The 22,219-nt window shown below is 45.3% G+C and overlaps 1 protein-coding gene across 4 annotated transcripts in view; it reads left to right on the forward strand.

Annotated features, from left to right (window-relative positions):
• The window catches only part of syk (spleen tyrosine kinase), a 458,870-nt gene that overhangs the window by 190,944 nt on the left and 245,707 nt on the right, over positions 1–22,219 (forward strand). The window contains exon 1 of one of the 4 annotated variants that reach the window (XM_072516817.1): positions 11,378–11,785. The exons of the other annotated variants lie outside the window; for them this stretch is intronic. The gene's annotated coding sequence lies outside the window, so the exon portion shown is untranslated. Of the gene's footprint in view, positions 1–11,377; positions 11,786–22,219 lie in introns of those variants that run through there. 4 annotated transcript variants of the gene reach the window in all.

Here is a 22,219-nt window from a genome sequence, read left to right on the forward strand (position 1 = left end):
CTTCGGAGTCATGCTTGACTTGTACCGACAATCGTGACAAAGCATCAGCATTTGCATGCTGCTGTGACTTGTGTGATGATTGGAAAATTTTAGGAAATTGGATTATACATGTAGTGGGCAACTTAAGAGTTAAAAGCCTGGGGTTAGTGTGATCTGACTGGGTAATTTCCTCTCGAGTTAGTGATTTACAGCCTGCCTGCAGAGATATACTTTTTTTATCTTGAAGAGGTGAGGTCAGTGTTGGACGGAGCTCCGAGAGGTATCGGCCACTTTGTCAGAAGCTGTGGAGAGAGGCAGTTTAGAGAAAATTGTTAGAGAGACAAGGTTTTTGGAGAAAGGCTTTTTGGAAATGAAGCCTGATCTCTGATCCGGCAACCCTTGTTTTCTTGAGGCCGTAAGTAAAGGCAGAGATGCAGTGAATTTGAGGAAGCTTTGAGAGAAAGAGAAGCTGAGTTCCCATCTACCTGACTCACAATTCTTTTCCAAGTAAGATAGTTTACAAAGTGATACTATTTTAACGGCAGAGAAGCCTTGTCTGGAGACAAAGGAAAGACTAAAACAAATCAAGTGAAGCAGCCATTTGAAGACCTTCAGATAGAGTAAGAAAGGGTTCTCATACGAGCCAGAATCTGCTTTGTAATGCACATATCACTTTAGGCCTTGCTTGTTTAAGCTAAATTGAGAGCTACATGTGCACTTTCTTGTTATTTAATGAAAAATTGATTAGCAGTTCTAAGTTGTATGTGTAAGTGGTTCTTTTTGGGTTTGAAGTTATAAAGTTTAAGATTGTAATTATGATAAAGTTTTGTTTTGAAATAACCTAGCCCTATTTCTTCCGGCAATCACCCCTAGTGCAAATTGAACGTTCCACACAGACTTAAAAAGAAATATTAGGGTATTTTGGCCCAGTATCCTAGCCACTGTTGGGATCTGGACGGGGATCGTAATACTTGTGATACTGGGTATCTTGAGTGTATACTGACAATATAAGTGACCATCTTTGAAATCTACTAGCTGCCAAAGAAGAAATACCTTTATGCGGTCCAAAGATTGTAATCAAGGGTCGATGATCTGTCAAAAGGATAAAATGATGGCCACAAAGGTAATGGTGGGAGCCTTCTTACACTGGGAATGATGATAAAAGCTGCTTTTTCTTGCTGAACATAACTCATTTCTGCGTTAGTAAGAGTGCATGAAGCAAATGCCATCAGTCATTCTCCCTCCTGAAAGCATAATGTGCGAGACGACTGCATCAACACCATAAGGTGAGACATCGCAAGCAAGTTGCAACTTCATCTTGGAATTATAATAAACCAACAGCTCCGACTTCAGTAAAGCTTCTTTCACTTCATTGTCTGCATTTTCACATTCTTCTGAACAGGGCTATGCCTGTTTGACACACAGCAAAGTGTGTAAAGGCTTCAATCGTGTTGCTAAATTCAGCACAAATTTATCATAATAATGGATGAATCCTAAAAACCATCTTAATTATGTCACATTATGAGGAAGTGGTGCTTCTAAGATTGCTGACATTTTCTTCAGCTCTTTGTGTAAACCATCATTGTTGATGACCAAGGTATTTTATCGATGACTTGAAAAAGTGGCACTTTTCCTTTTTAATTCTCAGCTTGTGGCTCTGCAAACGCTTCATGATAGCTTCCAAATTCGTCAAGTGTTCCTGTTCACTCGAATCGGTGATGAGTATGTCATCTAAATAAAATTGCACCCCATTCAATCCACTTTGGATCTTTGAAAAAGAGCAGGCGCAGATGTTATTACAAAAGGCATGTTCTGTAATGAAATAGACCTTTGGGCACTATGATGACGAATAGAGGCTGTGATTCAGCAGCCACATTCAGCTGCAGATATGCCTGTAAAAGATCAATTTTCATAGAATCATAGATTCGTACAGTGCAGAAGGAGGCCATTTGGCCCATCAAGTCTGCACCGACCTTCCGAAAGAACGCTCCACCCAGGTCCACTCCCCCGTCCACCCCGCCCTATACCTGCAATCCCATAACATAACCTGCACATCCCTGGATATTAACGGACAATTTAGCATGGCCAACCCACCTAACCTGTATACCTTTGGACTCTGGGAGGAAACTGGATCACCCGGAGAAACCCAATCAGGCACGGGGGGAATGTGCAAACTCCACACAGTCGCCCAAGTTTAGAATCGAACCCAGGTCGCTGGTACTGTGAGATAGCAGTGCTAACCACTGTGTCACCATGCTGCCCCAACTGAATTTTATTGAAATTCTGTCCTCCAGAAAGTCCAGCAAATAAGTCTTCATTCAGCAGCAGTGGGTTAATATGAGTTTTTAAATCTCCACAAATTCTAATTTAGCCATCCCGTTTTAATACAGGAATGAATGGTGTTGCCCAATCACTTGTAGCAACAGGTTCCATGACTCCTGTCTAGTAATCGTCCTAGTTCTTCTTCAACTTTAGGCCTGATGGCATATGGTACAGTTCCAGCTTTGAGACATTTGGGTGTGCTGTCTGTCTTGATTTTTAGGTGAATCTGAACTCTAACCATACAGCCTTGTGAATCTTGGAACACGTTCTCATAGTTCTTCAGAAGTTGTTGCAAGTTGTTCTTTGAATTCACTAATTAATTAGGAAGTGGGTAGTGGGGGAGGGGTCGGCATGGGAGTGGCTGGAGGCAGTGTCATGTAAAGACACCAGTCTGGGAGCATTGGTAACAGCACCTCTGCCGTTCTCGCCGGCCCGATACTCCACAAGTCCGGTGGTAGAATCATCATAGAATTTACAGTGCAGAAGGAGGCCATTCGGCCCATCAAGTCCGCACTGGCCACACCTCCACCTTATCCCCAAAACCCAGTAACCCCACCCAACACTAAAAGCCCCTTACCCCCAGCCCTCAGCCCATGGGCGACCCCTGATCATGAACGCTTCAGCCCCGAACAAACCCACCCCCTTGGGGGTTCTCCACCCCTCCCCACTCCTGGGCACTGGGCCAGCAGCTCCAGTGCCCTTGAACTGTATGTCGGAAAATGGAAATGGCTCCTCACCTCCTCAGATCCTCTCAGCAGTCATTGCACCAGCTTCATGCTTTTGAAAAGGAGTTCTAAACAACACCCGCATAATTTCTCGCTGCGGGACGGGGGGGGTGCGGTTAATTCCCAGGAGGCCATTGCATTCGACTTTAATCTTGCTGATGAGATGGAAATGGATGCATATGAGCGTCAATGATAAGCTCGCCATATTTGGGCGAGATGTGGAAATTGCCATGGGGAGTGGGCCAGTTAGATAGCAAACTGATTCATGTCCTGTGCAAATATTGATTTTGGCCTTTCCTACTATTTAACCAGCGCGCCCAGATCTGTGCCAGGCGCAACGCCATGGTCAAATCACACCCACTATTTAAAAACCCAGACCCAGCCTCACACAGGATACCCTCCACACACACAAACCCCAGGTGACCCACCACACCACCCCCCCCCTACCGACCTGACCCAACCTCCCCATGGCCCGCTGCACCCTATCCCAGACTGAAACCCCTTCCAGGACTGACCTCCCCTCCACTCCTTCCCTGACTGACACCCTCAGTCCTGGACTGAGCTTTTCTCCCGGACTGAGCCCATCCCCTCTGGTCTAACTGTACCACACCTCACCCTGACTGACCCATCCCCCACCTCTGGTTTGACGCCCTCCTCTTCCAGACTGACCCCCCCCCCCCCCCCACCAAATCTGGTGCGGTCCCACCTCCTCTCGGACTAACCCTCCTCTCTCAGACTGAACCCCACTTTCCCAACTGCCCTCGCCTTCATGGCATGATCACTCCTTCCAGCTGGAACACCTACATTCACCCGGTCTGAGCCCAACCTCGGTCCAATTCCCCCCACAACACTGACTCCCCCCCCCAACCTCTTGTCCATACCCGCCCCCCCCTGTCATCCAGGCTTACACCCTCCACCCTCCACTCCCCCCCCCACCCCTCCTCCCACCACTAGTTCGACCCTCCTGAACACATCCCACCCTCCAGTCCGACTACCCCGTCTCATGGCCTGACCACTCCCCCTCTTCTGGACTAACCCCAACCCTCCTGACTGGCCTCTACGTTTCCCAGACTGACCACCCCCTCCAAGACAAAGCCCCCCCTCCAGTCTGAACCCCCCTTCCTGGATTGACTCCCCCACCTAGTCTGACCACCCCCCTCTTCCTGGACTGATCCCCCCCTCCCCCGTCCTCTCTGTTCTCGGACTGAAATCCGCTTCCAGTCTGACCACCCCCTCACCCAGACTAACCGCATGTCCCCTCCTCCTGAACTTAGAACTCCACTCCCGGATTGACCCCACACCCTCCTGTTCAATCCCCCCACTCTCCTGCCTGACAGCCCCACTCTCCGGTCCAATTTGAACCCTGCTCCCATCTCTGATCCGTCCCTACCCCCATTCCCCGCTCCCCCCCCTCTGGTACAACCCGACCCACCCTCTCCATCACCTGACCTCCCCCTCCCCTCCACCAGTCCAACCCAAACTACCCCCACCCCCATCCGACATGCCCCCACTCCGGTCTGACGTGCCAACCCCTTCTTCCACTCCGACCCAACTCTGCCCCTACCTCCGGTCCGATTGCCCCCTCCTCGCCCCATCCCCCTCAATTTGTCCCAACCACTTGCCTTTTAATTGTTCCTTTAAGCACTTCCTTTGCAGCAACTGGTGCCATAAAAAAGGAATATTTTGTACTTCCCTGCGGCCCAGTTACTGTACACCGATGCAGCAACGTCGTGCTTCACTACTTCTGTCTCACCCTGCCTGAGTGAGGAAAGTTTGGTGAGCCAGGAGCTTCAGAATACCAACGAAGGCAAGTCCGTTGTGTGTGGCAATCTGACGGAGAATTGCCATTCTGAGGAAGTTACACACCATTATAAGCCAAATTGAGTGCCCAAAGCTTGAATTCCACTGAAAGCTCAATGTAGCACAGTGGCCCAGTGGTTAGCACTGCTGCCTCCTGGCGCAGAAGACCTGGGTTCGATCCCAGTCCCGGGTCACCGTCCGTGTGGATTTGCACGTTCTCCCCGTGTAGGCTGCCATAATATACACGCAGGTATATGATGGTGCACAGACAGGCAGTGATTCACACACAGGATGACCAGTGAATACACAGAACACAGCAGCCAATCACCAGACAGGACACGACCACTATAAAGCCAGAGGGCTCTAGTTTTCCCGCTCTCTTGGGATCCAGCCTCTGAGACAGTCAGAACCCGTGAGCAGCAACTAGAACATACACCATGTGGTAGTAAGATAGTCTGGTCAGGTTAGCCTCAGGTCTCCAGTCAAGTCAGCCTAGTGACAACCCACAGTTAAAGTATCTTTGATAGTTAAGAGTTCAATAAAATCAAGTTGCACTTCTTCAAGTGTTGGAAGCCTATCTCTCTCACTGCTGCAGCAAACACAGTCCTCACAGACCCGGCATACCCAACACATCATAGGTGTGGGTCTCACCTCCACAACCCCAAATGATGCGCAGGTTAGGTGGATTGGCCATGCTAAATTGCCCGTTAACTGGAAAAAAGAATTGGGTACTCTAAATTTAAAAGAAAGAAAACTCACTATGTACCTGCAGTGTTTCTTACTCCTGTAGATGGCACTACCATAGCTGGTGTCAATGTTATCAATTGGTGATGAATGATAAGCTGCTACCTTAAAGGTAAAATAATCCAACATGGCAACTAACTGGGGTGTTGCAAAGATCAGTGCAGGGGCCTCAGATATTGACAATCTAAAATTACATGATGAAGGATGAAGTGTGTTGTATCCAGGTTTGTTGACGATACAAAGCTAAATGAAAAGGTAAGGTGTTTGAAAAACAAGTAATATACAGCTCCTTTATTCTTTCTACCACAGTACGTAATTTCACAATTTCCTGCATTATATTGCATCTGCCAAGTTGTTGCCCACTCACCTAGATTTGGCGTCATCCTCACCATTTGCCTGCCCATCTATTTTTGTGTCACCCGCAAACTTGGCAATGGTGCATTCACTCTCTTGTCCAAGTCAATACTAAATATTGTGAATAATTGTGGCCCCAGCAATGATCCCTGTGACATTCCATTAGTTGCAGGTTGCCATCCTGAAAATATTACTCTTACTCGAATTTTCCAGGCGCGATTTCCCGTTTCTGAGACTAAGGGTGGGATTCTCCGATTGCCGACGCCTAAATCACGATGCTCCGCCCCCTGATGCTCCGCCCACCGATGTTCCGACCCCGATGGGCCGACTTCCCGATGGTGTGCTCACAGTTTTCGGGGACCTCGCGTGGCGGCTGCGGACTGTGTCCAGCGCCGCCACAGTCGGGGGGGGGGGGTGGTGGGAGGGTGTGGGGGGGGGGGGGTGGAGAGCCGTTCCGCTGGCCGGGGGGGGGCTTCGGCGAGGGCTATGGAGATTGGCAGGGGCTGGTCCGGAGGTGGCAAGGTGGGTTACAGGGGAGGACTATCTGGCAGGCTGGGTCGGTGTGCAGCCGGCACCATGTTGTATGGCGCGGCCGCCGCAGTCCGTATCTGCAGGTAAAGCCGGGGGCTTTACATGGCACGGCTGCCACCCCCCCCCAACCCCCTCCCCCCCCATTGGGCGGAGCATCGGGGCGGGCGAGTGCTGACATTTTGGTCGTAAGACTAGACACATGCTGCAAACATACCTCAAAATTCCACCATCGCGATGCGGAGAAGCCAACTCTAAGTGTCTCCTCATCTGAGTGTCTGGTCTTGAAACCTCGTGCAGAGAGGTTGACACAATGGGCCGACACGCTCTGGAGTTTAGAAGAATCAGAGGTGATCTCATTAAAACATGCGGCCCAGAATTCTCCATCCGTTCATGCCGACTTGAGTCTCCTGTTCCACTGCAGTGAATCGGAGATTTGGCTGAGTGCCAAATTCACCGTCCTCTCTCGCAGCAGTAGTGGGACGGACTCGCAATAGAGAATCCCAGCCAAGATTCTGATGGAGCTTGATAGGGGAAATGCTGACAGACAGTTTCCCCTGACTGGAGAATCTAGAGTGAGGGCATAGTCTCAGGATAAGCAGTCAGCCATTTATGACTAAGATGAGGAGAAATTTCCTGCAGGGCTGTGAAATTATGGAATATTCTGGCCCAGAGGATTGTTCAGTTGTTGAGTATATTCAAGGCTGAGATTGACAGATTTTTGGATTCTAAAGGAATCAAGGAATATGGGGACCAGAAAGGCAAGTAGACTCGAGGTCAAAGATCAACCATGGTCTTACTGAAAGTTGGAGCAGGATCAGGTGGCCATTTGGCCTATTCCTGATCCTATTTATTCTGTTCTTACTGCCTTGTTACATGGGTACTGCTCACTGGGATTGCTTGTGAAAGCTTTAGTCCTACCCTGGAACACACTACAGGTGTTGCAAAATATTTTCGCTCACACTCAGGAACTTTCTCACTACATTTTGTGTTTACCTTGAAAGTATTCATTTCAGGACAATTGCTGAGCTCGGATGGGTTAACTGGACAATGAAAGCCCACCTTGCTAGAACAAGCCCGAGGGGCTGAATGGCCAATTCCTGTTTCTATATGCAGGTGGAGAAGCTGCAGAAAGAGGCTAAGCCAGGTTAACTAGCAGAACCAGTTTATTGCAGCACCAACCAGCCAGCCGCGGCTGCAGACTCATGTTCACGTTCGGAGACTTTTCAGGAGTGTTGCCTCAGAAGACAGCGCTTCACTGATGGAGCTTTATTGGCTGCTGAAGCCAGGTCTGCAATACATGTCCCTGACACAGACAACACTCACTTTGCTGGGGAAAGAGACCCTGATTCTCAAGCTTTATTGCACAGGCAACGTCTAGAGAGCCATTCAGGATTTCTGCCAGATCAGTCAATTTGCTGTGCATTCCTCTTTATAGCAAATCACCAGTTCCCAGTTTGCTTGTGCAGCTCAATTTATACAATTTGACTCCCACATAGATAACTGTGAGGACCATCAGTCTTTGCAGACTTCCCCAGGGTTATTTGGGGTATTCATTACTTGGATATGGAATTACATGTAATTCCCCATCGTCATTTGAACTCCAAAGATTTCTATTCGCTAAATGCATAGTTCATTGTCGAAGACAACATACTACTTTAATGATGCTTCAACAACTCTTCTGTCAAGCGTCTTGAAAGGCTCTATGTCAACAATGGCAAGGACCAAGGATGGTTATAAACAGAGCATTTATTACATGAAAAACATAGGACATACATAAATACACACAATATAAATGCATAGACATCGGGTGAAACATACAGAATGTAATACTACTCAATAGAGAAGATGTGTGAAGGGATCAGTTCAGTCCATAAGAGGGTAATTCAGGAGTCTGGTAACAGTGGGGAAGAAGCTGCTTTTGAACCTGTTAGTACGTGTTCTCATACATTTGTTTCTTCTGTCTGATGGAAGAGGTTGGAAGAGAGAATAACCCAGGTGGGAGGGGTCTTTGATTATGCTGCCTGCTTTCCCAAGGCAGCAGGGGGAGGGGGGGGGGGGTGTAGACAGAGTCAATGGATGGGAGGTGGGTTTGTATGATAGACTGGGCTGTGTTCACGACTCTCTGTAATTTCTTATGGTCTTGGGCCGAGCAGTTGCCATACCAGGCTGTGCAGAAGCCAGATAGGATGCTTTCTTTGGTGCATCTGTAAAATTGGTAGGAGTCAATGTGGACATGCTGAATTCCATTAGTTTCCTGAGGAAGTATAAGTGCTGCTGTGCGTTATTGGGGATTGGAGGAAGGAGGGACAATTATGTTTCTACAAGTTGGAAGAGCGTGATGTTTTCTTATTCTGCATCTGCTTTTCTGAGACAACCTGCCTGAAAAGTCTCCAAATATGAACATGAGTTTGCAGCCTCTGCTGGCTGGTTGGTACTTTAGCATCCAGATGATTGGCTTCGACAAACCAGCCAAGTGGTTGATGTGTGAAATTCATGAGAGTTAAATCAAATTACATGTTCCAAAGTACAGGAACACGTAATTTGGTCCAATTGGTTTCTGCTGATGTTTATATTTCACACACGTTTTTAACAACTTGAATTACCTCATCCCACCCTTTCCTAATATCACTTTTCCTTCCCGTATGCAACAAGCCTTCTCTCAAATGCATAAATACTATCACTGCTTTAGGACAGCAACTTCCACACTCAGTCAAACAAACTTCCCCGAAGTCCAGTTCTTGATCTGCAAATGGCGATCTTACATTCATATCACCTTGATCTGGGTTCAACGGGCAGCACGGTAGCACAAGTGGTTAGCACCGTGGCTTCACAGCACCAGGGTCCCAGGTTCGATTCCCTGCTGGGTCACTGTCTGTGTGGAGTCTGCATGTTCTCCCCGTGTCTGCGTGGGTTTCCTCCAGGTGCTCCGGTTTCGTCTCACAGTCCAAAGACGTGCAGGTTAGGTGGATTGGCCATGATAAATTGCCCTTAGTGACCAAAAAGGTTAGGAGGGGTTATTGGGTTACGGGGATAGGGTGGAAGTGAGGGCTTAAGTGGGTCTGTGCAGACTTGATAGGCCGAATGGCCTCCTTCTGCACTGTATGTTCTATGTTAACCACAAATGGAAATTGTTTCTCCATATCAAGCTTAGTCAGGAATTACAAGGCCTTTATTAGGTTTTCTCTTAATAATCTACTTTAAATGGAAAAGGGCTCCAGGCATGCTCAATCTTTTCTGATAATTACATCCAATCGATTCTGGTAAAAGTAATGTAAGCTTTTTTCTGCACGTCCTTCAGTATTTGAAATGAAAATCGCTTATTGTCACGAGTAGGCGTCAATGAAGTTACTGTGAAAAGCCCCTGGTCGCCACATTCCGGCGCCTGTTTGGGGAGGCTGGTACGGGAATTGAACCGTGCTGCTGGCCTGCCTTGGTCTGCTTTAAAAACCAGCGATTTAGCCCAGTGAGCTAAACCAGCCCCTACAGGAACTGAGAGCTACAGGGGCGGCACGGTAGCACAGTGGTTAGCACTGTTGCTTCAAAGTGCCAGGGTCCCAGGTTCGATTCCCGGCTTGGGTCACTGTCTGTGCAGAGTCTGCCCGCTCTCCCCGTGTCTGCGTGGGTTTCCTCCGGGTGCTCCGGTTTCCTCCCACAAGTCCCGAAAGACGAGCTTGTTAGGTGAATTGGACATTCTGAATTCTCCCTCAGTGTACCCGAACAGGCACTGGAGTGTGGCGACTCGGGGACTTTCACAGTAACTTCATGACAGTGTTAATGTAAGCCTACTTGCACAATAAAGATTTTTTTTTTAAAGGCCCAGTGCGGGGTTAAAAATGTATATGTTAACATCTAGGCCTGAAGATAACTCCTTGCCTGTACGTTTCTCTGTATGCTGGTGACATGCAGAAGACTATGAAGACTTAACAATATACATGTTCGGTAACCAACGCCATCCCAACAGTGAGGGCTGAGGTTTAGCAATGCAATGGCAATTGGCAGTTGCAGGGTTTTGTTTTTACCAATATGACCTGGGTTTTACAATCTGGGGGGATTGGATCTGACAGCACTCACAAAAGACTTTAGAATCGATATAATTGATGTGAGGGACTGTGTTGGCAATCTGCAATTCAATTTTGCAACATCAGGTAGAGGTATTTGAAGGGAAAGCTTATTCCACTGAGGATATTCGGCTGTGTTTGTTTCTATAAATTGTCCCCATGCTCAACTACAACATTAATGCGCAGGCGCTGCTGCCCCGCCCCCAATCAGATACGCGTGCGCAGAATAATTTTCGTGCCAGCTGTCGCGGCTATATTTGGACAGTCAGCCTGGGTAACGCAAGAGGCAGTAGTTATTGAGCCAATGAGATACTAGTCTGGCATGCAATTTAAGCATATGCCACTTTCAAATGTAAGGCTTTTAAATTTAATACCTTCAAGTGTGCTTTGTTTGATGTGAGAAGTACCTTCCAACACATTAAGGGCGTGCACTCGATGTAAAACTTTATCACGTTGATGTGTTCAGGGCAATTTATAAACTATTGCCTCCTGGCACACACAATTCGACATGGACAATAAAATGTGGCCTTCTCAGAATCACCCAGAAATGGAAATTAAGCCCTCTCAGGACTGTTGCAAAACTTTTATTGAATATAGTCATTCTTGCAGTGAACAGTTAAAAGTTATATGCTTAACAGAAAAAGAACAATTCATGCTGTAAGATACAATTCCCCTCAAACGCAAACAACACTATTTAAGATTGTTACTTTGAGGGTCGTGAGTATGATTTGTTGTGGTAAATATGTTTGTAACAGCGATTTTGTTTATTCATTACACCAGTTGGATTAAGTAACAACTATGCATTTAAAAAAACATTACCCATTTTGGATAATTGTAAAAGTTGTGAATTAGTAAATCGAAGCATTTTTAGCAATAATTGCTTTGACGGTTGCTGACCTGTGAAAGGAGGAAGTTTTCTGAATAAAATGATTCGAGGAAGTAAGAATGGGGACTGGACTATAGATGGAAAGAGGAAGTAACTACCCTTTTCTGCAGTTCACTCTTTCGACTAACATCGAGTGTCCAAACCCGTTGAACACCCATTTGGGGATTTTAAAAAAATAGTGCGCTAATTTTCTCTCAAAACTTCTCTGCAACTAGTGCCGTTGAATGTGTGGTGTCCTTTCCCAGCCCTTTTTTAGGTTGAGATTCGCATGGTCAATCTGTAATTTATACTAATATTAAAAAAGGACCTTTTATTAATTACTTTTTAATCTGAGCGGATCGTCCAGCGAGCGTGACAAGCAGATTCAACCAGAAAAGGTCCCACAGGTAAGCACGATATTGAATAGATAATTGGAAATTGTGGATTTTAAGATGCTGACTCACTAGTAATGTAGTTCAGGAAGCAAGTTATCGTTTTAAAATGAAAACGCATTCCCCTTCTTTCTAATGATTTATGTTCTCCTTCTCCTGCTTTTAACATTGCATTTCCCAGGATATCCGCTTAGAATAGTGTCCGCTAAGTGTTTACGAACATGGCAATTTTAGACCCACGTTGCTCCAGGCACTTCTACAGCGGTAGGAAAGGGGGAAGTTGTCTTGTCACAAAAGCTTGTCCCGGATATTGCTTGCATGGCCTAGATTAACTTATAGTTTTGTTTTTGACTTCTGAAGTTGTTTGTGATATCGACAGCCAGTTTCGACCATTGACCGGAGGGAGGGTGGTTTGTTCCCGTTATCAGGAATGTTGACAATTCAGCAACGACAAATTTCACCACACATGCGCAAATGTTTGGAAGCCTGACCACCAGTCTGCAAGTCAATACCATGGCGTCAATCCCAGATAATTGGCCCAAGTACATTAAATACTCGAGTTTTAAATTATTCAGCATTAAAATGCCTTTATTTATCTTACTGTTCTCTTTTTATTTTTGCAAAGTGCTGAAAATCTGAAATAAAAACAGAAAAATGTCACCCAGTATCTTCGAAAAGAAAAGATAAATTGACCTTCATGGCGACTGCAGATCCTTAGTCACCCAAAGTGTAACCCTGCTGCGTGTGTGTGTGTGCAGCTTCCTCTGTGTCCATTCCTTTCAAAGGAGCGCATTAGGCAACTGTTAAACATTCTGGCATGGAATGAGATCATTCAATAAATCTGCGGCAAAGCAGGACGGGAGGATTCCGTTTTAGGCGCCTCGGTATCACTCGCCGCTGCCCTCCCAGTTCAAACTTGCTTTAGTGCACATCATGTTTAGTATTGGGGGTTGGCAATCAGCACATAGAAAAACATCCAAACTACCTCAACAAAATACTGCGGATGTTGCAAATACTCAGTAGGTCTGACAGCGTCTGTGGAGAGGGAAATAGTCAAGGTTTCACTCCAGGATCTTTCGTCAGAACGTTTAATTTCAGAAGCAAAAACACAGCTCCTTTAAACGGAACTAATTTGAAAGTTATTTCAGTCTGTCAATACAGTCGCACCTGATGTTGAACTATTTGTATTGCAGTTGCTTGGATGTTATGTGAGCTTTCTGCTCCGACTGACTTGATAACCAGGAACGGCTCAATGTAGAAATCAGTGACTGCAGATAGATTGTGTGTGTGTCAATAGGAGTGGGTATATACACACATAAATATAGGGCGTATATATATATATATTTGTGCAATTTGTAATTTTATTAACTTTGGATATAGAAGCAAACTGCAAACGGCGCATGAAAGCATAATCCATAACGTTTTAACACGATATACACGTTTGCAGACTTCAACACAACTGCCATCTTTTGTGACACTTCGTTCAATCCAATTTTCCAACTGTCCACCTTTTCTGGGACAGTCATCAATCCGCATCGCTGCGTCCATCTCCAGGCACGAACAATTGTGTTTTCACATGACGTTTGCCTGCCTCTTATCATGAACAAAGCTCCTGGAAGTTGAACAAGAATTGTGTAAACGCCCTCAGTAACACATTTTTATAAAAACGCGTGCCGATACTGTCCGCATTGGCCCCCCGAAACAATTTGTGGAGAAAATCCAGAGATGGTAAAGAAAGCTCACCATCCGCTCACACAAATCTGTATGAGGATCAGCAGAGTGAGAACAGGTAAAACACACCAACAATCAGAACCTGGAGAACTCGAGCTCATTTTCTTCAAATCCTCTGTGGCTTCATTCTGTGCGAATTCAAAGAGAAAATGCCGGGTTTCATACAACAGTGGCAGCACTTAAAAAGCAGCCTTTCACTGGTTGCAAAGCGCTTTGGGACGCCCTGGGCTTGTGAACTACATAAATACAAGTCTTCCATTGGTCAATATATCCAGACGCAGTCTAATATCAAAATGCAGTTTAATTCTATAAACAATCAATTTGACACCAGTACATAGAAACTAACTAATGTCTCTTTAGCTGTCAGACTTGGGTCACCAGCAGTTTTTTTTATACACAACACACTGTCGGTTCAAGCCCCAGGACCTTATCTAAACTGAAACTTCAGTGTCTACTCAATGCTGCACTGTCACCAGTAGTGTCTTCAGATGAGATGTGTAATTCTATCAGGCGGATTTGGAAGTCCCCATGGCACATTGCAAATATCATCATCATCTTTGTGGCTTGTCCCATTTTGCTTGTGGTTGCTACAACGCGGTTTGATCGTCCTTCTCCAGCCAGTTACCCATTTCTCATCTAATCCCGCTGTGATTAAGTCCCGCGTCACTACATCTATCCATTTGGTTTTCGGCCGCTTTCTTTTCCTTCCTGCAGTTAATCTCCATCACTCATCTCGACACATTTCCTCTCGCTGTCTGCAACAGCCGACCAGACCATTTCAATCTCTTAGCTACATTCTTTTTTTTAGATTAATTTAGAGTACCCAATTCTTTTTTCCAATTAAGGGGCAATTTAGCATGGCCAATCCACCTACCCTGCACATCCTTTGGGTTTGTGTGGGTGAGACCCATGCAGACACCAGGGGGGCGATTCTCTCAGCCCCGCCAGACGCCGGTGCGCGATTCTCTGAGATGCGGAGAATCGGTGCCATTTGCGCCGGCGCGTTTAGCTTGGCGCGGGCCGCTGGACTAGGCAGGGCCGCCGATTCTCCAGCCCGGATGAGCCGAGCAGCCGCGCCGATACGACAGAGTCCCGCCGGCACCATTCCCCCCTGGTCGCTGCCGGTGGGAACTCTGCAGGAATGGTCGGGGGGCGGCCTGTGGGAGGGGGGGGGGGGGGAGGGGGCTCCTTCACCAGGTGGGGCCTCCGATGGGGTCTGGCCCGCGATCGAGGACCACCAATTGGCCGTCCGGCCTCTTCCTCACCCCCCGGGCCTACTTTCTGGCACAGCCGGCCCCTGAACACCGTCGGGGCCGGCGGGCGTAAGAAGTCCTCCGCGCATGCGCAGGTTGGCGCGGCCCAACTGCACATGCGCAGGTTGGCACGGCCCAACTGCGGATGCGTGGGTTGGCACGGCCCAACTGCGACTGCGTGGGTTGGCGCGGCCCAACTGCGGATGCGTGGGTTGGCGTGGCGCCCATTTGGCACTGCGTAAGGATGCTGGAGCGGGGTGAACCGCCGTGCTGGCCCCCCGACGGCGTTCACGACAGCGCGAACACTTGGGCTCAATATTGGAGAATCGCCCCCGAGGAGAATGTAAAAACTCCACACGGACAGTGGCCCAGAGCCGGGATGAAACCCGGGTCCTTGGGGCCGTGAGGCAGCAATGCTAACCACTGTGCCAGCATGCCACCCAATCTCAACTACATTCTTCGATGTTTCTGCAATCTTCACTGACCCACTGTTGTGTCGGTTCCTAATTTTGACCGGTCCTCAGTATAACACACACCATTACAACATTTGCATTTCATTAGTATCCAGTCATTGTTCCTCTCTTTTTCATGTTGCCCACATCTTTGCACCATATAACAAGGCCGGTCTCGCATCTTTGCACCATATAACAAGGCCGGACTCTCAAATGTCTTGAAGGTTCTTTCAGTTTCAACAGTACTTTTCGATCCTATAATACTCCTCTTCTTTCAATTGCTTCTACCGGAGCTAATCCGTTGCTTATCTTTCATTTCCATACTTCCAGGTTCTGCCACCACTAACCCCAGGTACTTGAAACTATTCACGCTCTGCAAGTCATTACAAATAATCTTTTACACCTTCATTCAGATCCTTTCTCTAGTCTGAAACTGGAGAGCTCATTTGGTCTACTGATCTCCATTGTCCTGACTTCCAATGCTTTTCTCCAGTTCTCCAGATACTAGGTCAAATTCTCATCAACCCCACACACAGCTCAAAATCATTGCCCATGGCACTTGCTGGCTCATTGGTTCAGTTACAACGACCATGACAATCAGGAAGGGAAGGAGCATGGTGCTGGTCCTTGGATCCATCGAGTTTTGGCTTTAAAACTCTCACTCCCCTCTCCTCCCACATTGCTTCCTATTCTTGTCTGGCACTTTTGTTGTATAATAGTTTTATGTGTTCCTCAGGGATCCATGAATTCTAGCACATCTCCAGACTTCCAGACTTCGTCACAAGGCAATCTTAAGAACTATAATCACCATGTTGTCTTGGCCTTCATGACATTTCTCCAACATTTCAAAGATATGTCGGGGAATTGTGCTTGTCAACAGTTATCCCTCAACCAACACAGGCAGATTATCTGGTCAGTCGTCTCATTGCTGTTTCTGGGATTGTGAACTGTACAAGTTGGCCCGACAACAGTAATTACACTCTAAAAAGACTTCTTTGGTTCTGAAGCACTTTGAGACATCCTCAAGTTGCAAAATGAATTATGTAAATGCAAGTTATTTCTCTTGGTTAGTCACGTCAGACAATTGTTTTTAATTCTTTCATGGAATGTGAATGTTGCTAGCAAGGCAGCATTTGTTGCTCATCCCTAAGTGCCCTTGGAAAAGTATTGGCGATCACCTTTATGAACCGCTGCAGTCCATCTCCTGTAGGTGCGCCCACAGTGTTATTTGGAAGGGAGTTCCAGGATTTTGACAGAGAAACGGTATTGTGAGTTAACAAGTGAGAACCTGAATTCACAGTGTCAGTTAGTAGTAGTGTGGAGTGATTTGGGCTTTAATCAATGCTACTAGAACATAGAACATAAAGTGCAGAAGGAGGCCATTCAGCCCATCGGGTCTGCACTCACCCACTTAAGCCCTCACTTCCACCCTATCCCCGTAACCCAATAACCCCTCAAAACCTTTTTTGGACACTATGGGCAATTTAGCATGGCCAATCCACCTAACCTGCACATCTTTGGACTGTGGGAGGAAACCGGAGCACCCGGAGGAAACCCACGCAGACACGGGGAGAACGTGCAGACTCCACACAGACAGTGACCCAGCAGGGAATCGAACCTGGGACCCTGGCGCTGTGAAGCCACAGTGCTAACCACTTGTGCTGCCCTTGTGCTATCGTGCTGCTCTAAAGTGTAAGTTTGGATGGAGGATCAATCCTGCGTTTGGGTGACTGGAGAGAGATTCTTTGAAGGGATTCATCTCACAGATACAAAACCAAAATACTGTAGATGTGGAAAATGGGTCATCAGTTTCACTCCACGGATACTGCCTAACTTGCTTCCTGCTTTTTCTGTTTTTATTAATTATTGATGGCACGATATTCGGTTTGTTGCTGCATAGGGTATAAAATGTATATGATTTCAAAAAAAGACCACCTGTTCTATGACCTTAGCACTTTGTATCTAAACACATCAAACCTTCATTTAAATGTTGAGAGTGAGAATGATCTCCTTTGAACTTTCCAGATGTTTAACTTGATAATTCTTGGGTGGACGTCTTTCCCATGTCTGACAACAGGCACCAATCTCTCCCCTTTTTAAAAATTTAGAGCACCCGATTCTTGTTTTTCCAATTAAGGGGCAATTTAGCATCACCTCTAACACTACCACTGATGGTGCCGCCGCCCTCTCGACTTCCACTGGCATGGAGGTGAGGGGACAGCCGCGTGGCCGGAAGGCTGAGAAAAAGACCAACAGAGCGTTTCGCCAGCGGTCAGGTTTGGATCCTTCTGACCCTGACTGACCCAGTGCCCCTTGCTACTGACTCGGGTGCAGCCGTTACGCCTCAGCCCACCGTCACCCAGCAACACCCTCAGCCAGGTGACATTTCGCCATCGGTTGCTGGGCCCGGCGACACTTCTGCGCAGGCCCCTGTGGGTAGCGGTAGTGAGCTGCGCAACCTCGAATCAGTGGGTGTTCTGTCCCAGCCACACTTTCTGGAGAGAATCCATTGAGGGACAAGAAGTCAACCTGGAGGGGCCTCCAGAGATAGAGGTCTCCCCGGTGTGTGATCCTCTCCTCCGCAAACGGCGTCACTCCAGGTTCTTTTCCATGGATGTCACGCCCAGCCCCCGAAAGAAAAGAGGCTGGGGGATAGTGAGCAAATCCAAGCAGCTGCCGCTGTCCCCCGAGCAGGGTGCTTCGGGGTCAGACGGCAGCTGTCCGAAGGCTGTCAGCTGTCCCGTGTCGGGAGCAAAGGGTGCTCATGAGGCTCTCTGCAGTGGGGTAGAGGGCTCACTCGTGCCTGACACTGTGTCACCCCTCACCTCCTCTGGGGAATTCCTGGAGTTTGGCACATCATAATTGAAGGTTCTTTTGTTTTTCTGCCTCTGTAGATGTTTCAGGCAGTGTCCTATCTTCCCCCCCCCCCCCCCCCCCCCGGCCCTCCACCAACACCCCGACTCCCTCCCTCCCCACCAACCTCCTTTCCCCTCTCTCCCCACCACTATCCCTTCCTTTGCCCTCTGTTGGTACAGTGGCAAGGGTTGGTCTCTCCAGCGCAAAGTTTAGTGCGTGTACTGTTTGCTTTTTAGTACAACTGTGTTGTGAACTGTTTTAATAATCAGAATATCCTACCCCCTCCCATACATTGCTACTGAGGGGAGGGTACCCTGTTTCTCCAACACAAAATTAGGGTTTGTACCGTTTGGCCTTGTATGTATTTTTTATTGTTTTAATAAAAAGATATGTCCAGTCCACCTATCCTGCACATCTTTTTGGGTTGTGGTGTTGAGATCCACACAGACATGGGGGGAATGGCAAACTCCACATGGAGAGTGACTCGACGCTGTGAGGCAGCAATTGCACCACCAATTTCCCCCTTAAAGAGGATCGTTAACAGCTTTCCCTGGTTGCAACCCAGACTGCACCTACCAGATCTAAACTAGCACTATGAAGCCAACTCCATATCATTCCAAGTTATTGATTTATTTTCTCAAAGATAATTAATGAGAAAAATGAAATTAGTAAATGTTAATTACTGCTGCAGGAAATCGATTGTCATAGTTTTATTGCAAGCCCTGTATCCCTGCCTTCAGCCCGGATTGACACTGCCCTGCTAACAAAATGCAAAAAATGTCTCCATAAAGTTTTCATAAAATAAATAATTAGCTTGGGCATTGTCTCCCTCCACCATAATGTTGATTGATAAATGATTCACTTCTGCAGATCCTCGTGGTTTCCTTAAGAAAAAGAATATATTTTACCACCTCTTAGAATGGATTATGTTGATCATTTAGATTTCTTAAATAAATATTTCCTAAAATGGGCAGAAAATTAGAATATGAGGACACAGGTTCAGTCCCAGCAACATTTTATTTTAAATGAAAACTTAGTTAAAGAAAATTCTAGGATTTTTGGCACATAAAGGGAAATTGATTTTCAAGTAACCAACCCATAAAGAAAATAATTGGCTGCTTTGGTTACAGCTGAATGACAGCATTTATCATAGAAAATTAAAGTTTGTAGTGTTTGGTAACAAATTATTCTTCAAAATGAATGTGCTGTATAAATATTCAGAGATTAGGAATTAATACAGCATGCAGAATTTTCTCTGCACATTCCATGAAAAAATATACTTGACAAAAACAAAATAAATGTTGGTGTAATTTTCTATTATTTTGTCCAGAATTTATTTAATTAATATTTACATGCTGAATATTGACTTAAGCAATATGAATTTGTTCCACTGTCTCTATTCCCATGATAAACAACATTAAATTACTACTTGAACTGCTCAGTATTTCCAACATTTTCAGCTTTGATTTATATTGGATGACATCTAGTTTGACGGATGTAATCTATGCTTCACAATTTGCATAGAAAATACATTTGTATGATAAAGTTCTTCCCTGTGAATAGAAATCTTGCGACCAAAATCTGTTGGAATATTCAGACTTGATGCACATTAATTTCCACCAGTAATTTAGTCAGCATTTTCCTTCTCATTTTGATGTATTATATTTGACAAATCCCCAAGGGTACTTTGTGTACACTCGAGAATTTCCACCCTGCGTGTGACAGAACTGGAAATGGAAATTAGAATGTTGAGAAATGATATCTAAACTATCCATATATAATTTTTGTAACTGGTCTTTGGTAAGATGCATAGCACTGAATCTTTTATGAGTGAAGCAAATTTGTCATCAACTTTTGATTTAGTTGTGTTCGCTACTGGTGGAATGGGGTTTTGTTATTTAGATCTATCATATAAAAGTACATTAACGGGGTTAAACAGGCAATTTTTTTGAACAAAGCATCTGTTGAAACAATCTTCCCCATTTCTTACAATAGGGCTGGTTTTGAAATATCGCTTGTTTTCTTTGTTTAATTGTAATACCAATTAATAATGTCACCAAATGATTATTGCCGTTATAGTTAATAAGCATTGACTGAATTCTTAATTGAAAATAAAAATGCGGATCAACATTATGGTAACCAATATTATACAATTTATTGATATTCAATTATAATTTATATTTGATTTTCTGGCTATGAAACAAAATTCACAAATTTATTTTTCCAATTCTAATCAGCAGTGGCTAAGGGCACTGTTACTCAAAACAGAAAGCTCGAGCCAACTCGGTAAAAGATTTATGTCTCCCCTCGTGATAGCAGCTTTGAAACGAGGACAACTGCACAACTTTACCAGCAAAATCAGTCACCTTCATTACCAAATCATGATGGACTGTGTACATTTATGCTTGCATTAATAATTGTGTTCAGAAAGTACATTACATTATTAAAATTATATAGCATTCACAATTAGAACCTGTTGCTTAGCATATTTATGTATGCTTTTTCAACAACAGAAAAACACTTTTAAGAAAATAATAATGAGCACAAATAATATCTCAGGCATTTCATTGAAATAAAAATGGAATTGGGTTTCCGCCCATGTGAGACTCAGGGCTGAGGAATTAGATCTGTGAAATTCTGCTTTGCTTATATTTTATTTTCAGTCCCATGGGCAGCACGGTAGCATTCTGGATAGCACAATTGCTTTACAGCTCCAGGGTCCCAGGTTCGATTCCTGACTTGGGTCACTGTCTGTGCGGAGTCTGCACATCCTCCCCGTGTGTGCGTGGGTTTCCTCCGGGTGCTCCGGTTTCCTCCCACAGTCCAAAGATGTGCGGGTTAGGTGGATTGGCCATGATAAATTGCCCTTAGTGTCCAAAATTGCCCTTAGTGTTGGGTGGGGTTATGGGGATAGGGTGGAGCTGTGGACCTTGGGTAGGGTGCTCTTTCCAAGAGCTGGTGCAGACTCGATGGGCCGAATGGCCTCCTTCTGCACTGTAAATTCTATGATTACATGACCAAAGATGTGCAGGTTAGGTGGATTGGCAATGCTAAATTGCCCCTTCATGTCCAAAGGTTAGGTGGAGTTTGGGGATAAGGTGGGGGAGTGGACCTAGCCAGGCTGTTCTTTCGGAGGGTGGGTGCAGACCCGATGGGCCGAATGGTCTCCTTCTGCACTGTAGGTATTTTATGACAAATGTGTATGTTATTGAATGTCTGTTAAATATTCAAAAATATTAAAATTATTTTGAATTAAAAATAAAGGAATTTAATTCAGTGATCAAATAATTGCATAATTAAATCTAAAAATGTTAATTACAGAAAGCTATATTTTGATGTTGTAGAATGAGTGTTTTAAAAATATGTCATTAAACGTTTCCTAAAATTTTAACAAAGCTTTATTATATTTGTTATATGTATATATGTTTCTTGCATAAGTCCTTCCTGCTCATGGTAATGAATGAGTACATAAATAACCACATGAGCTGTAGCAGACATTCCTCAAAATTCAAATACTTTGGGGAAAATGTGGAGCAAGGTATACATATTAACTTTAATTAAATCAAATATAGTCAAACTTGGGACTATTTTTTGTGTGTGGGGGAAATTACTTTTTGGTTATGCACTTGGATTTTTCTTAGATGAACAAGTTTAATTCAATGTGATCCAAATGGTTTAAAATGAAAAAGGGGCGCAAGATTACTGTTCAGCCTCGTGATTACTTTCTAGTTTGTCTTTCTGCAAATGTACAAAGGAAGTTGCTAAAGTTTGGAAGTGCCTCTGTTTGTGATTGGCTGCCAGTCCTGGCTGGACATGGAGGTGATTTGATTGATACTGGTGATAAGGAAGAATGTGCAGACAATAGTCTTGTGTGCACAAAGCCATAGAGCTGAGGTGAGTGACATATATTGGCTTCGGTGGTACGTAAAATAGATTTCTGAATGCTGATTGTCTTATAAACATTTGATGACCACATTTGAATGTAGCAAAATTAAAATTTATAAAAATGTGACCATTAAAAATAAAGGGTCACAATTGTTGTGGTAGGGCATCTTCTGGTTAGTTAGATTTGTTCTTGTACATTTTAGGTTTTTAAATTGTTTCCACGATTAGCTAATAACAGGCAGTAATGGAAGCCTGAGACGCGTGAATAGGAC

This window comes from Scyliorhinus torazame, chromosome 9 (assembly GCF_047496885.1).
Source record: "Scyliorhinus torazame isolate Kashiwa2021f chromosome 9, sScyTor2.1, whole genome shotgun sequence".
NCBI lineage: Eukaryota > Metazoa > Chordata > Chondrichthyes > Carcharhiniformes > Scyliorhinidae > Scyliorhinus > Scyliorhinus torazame.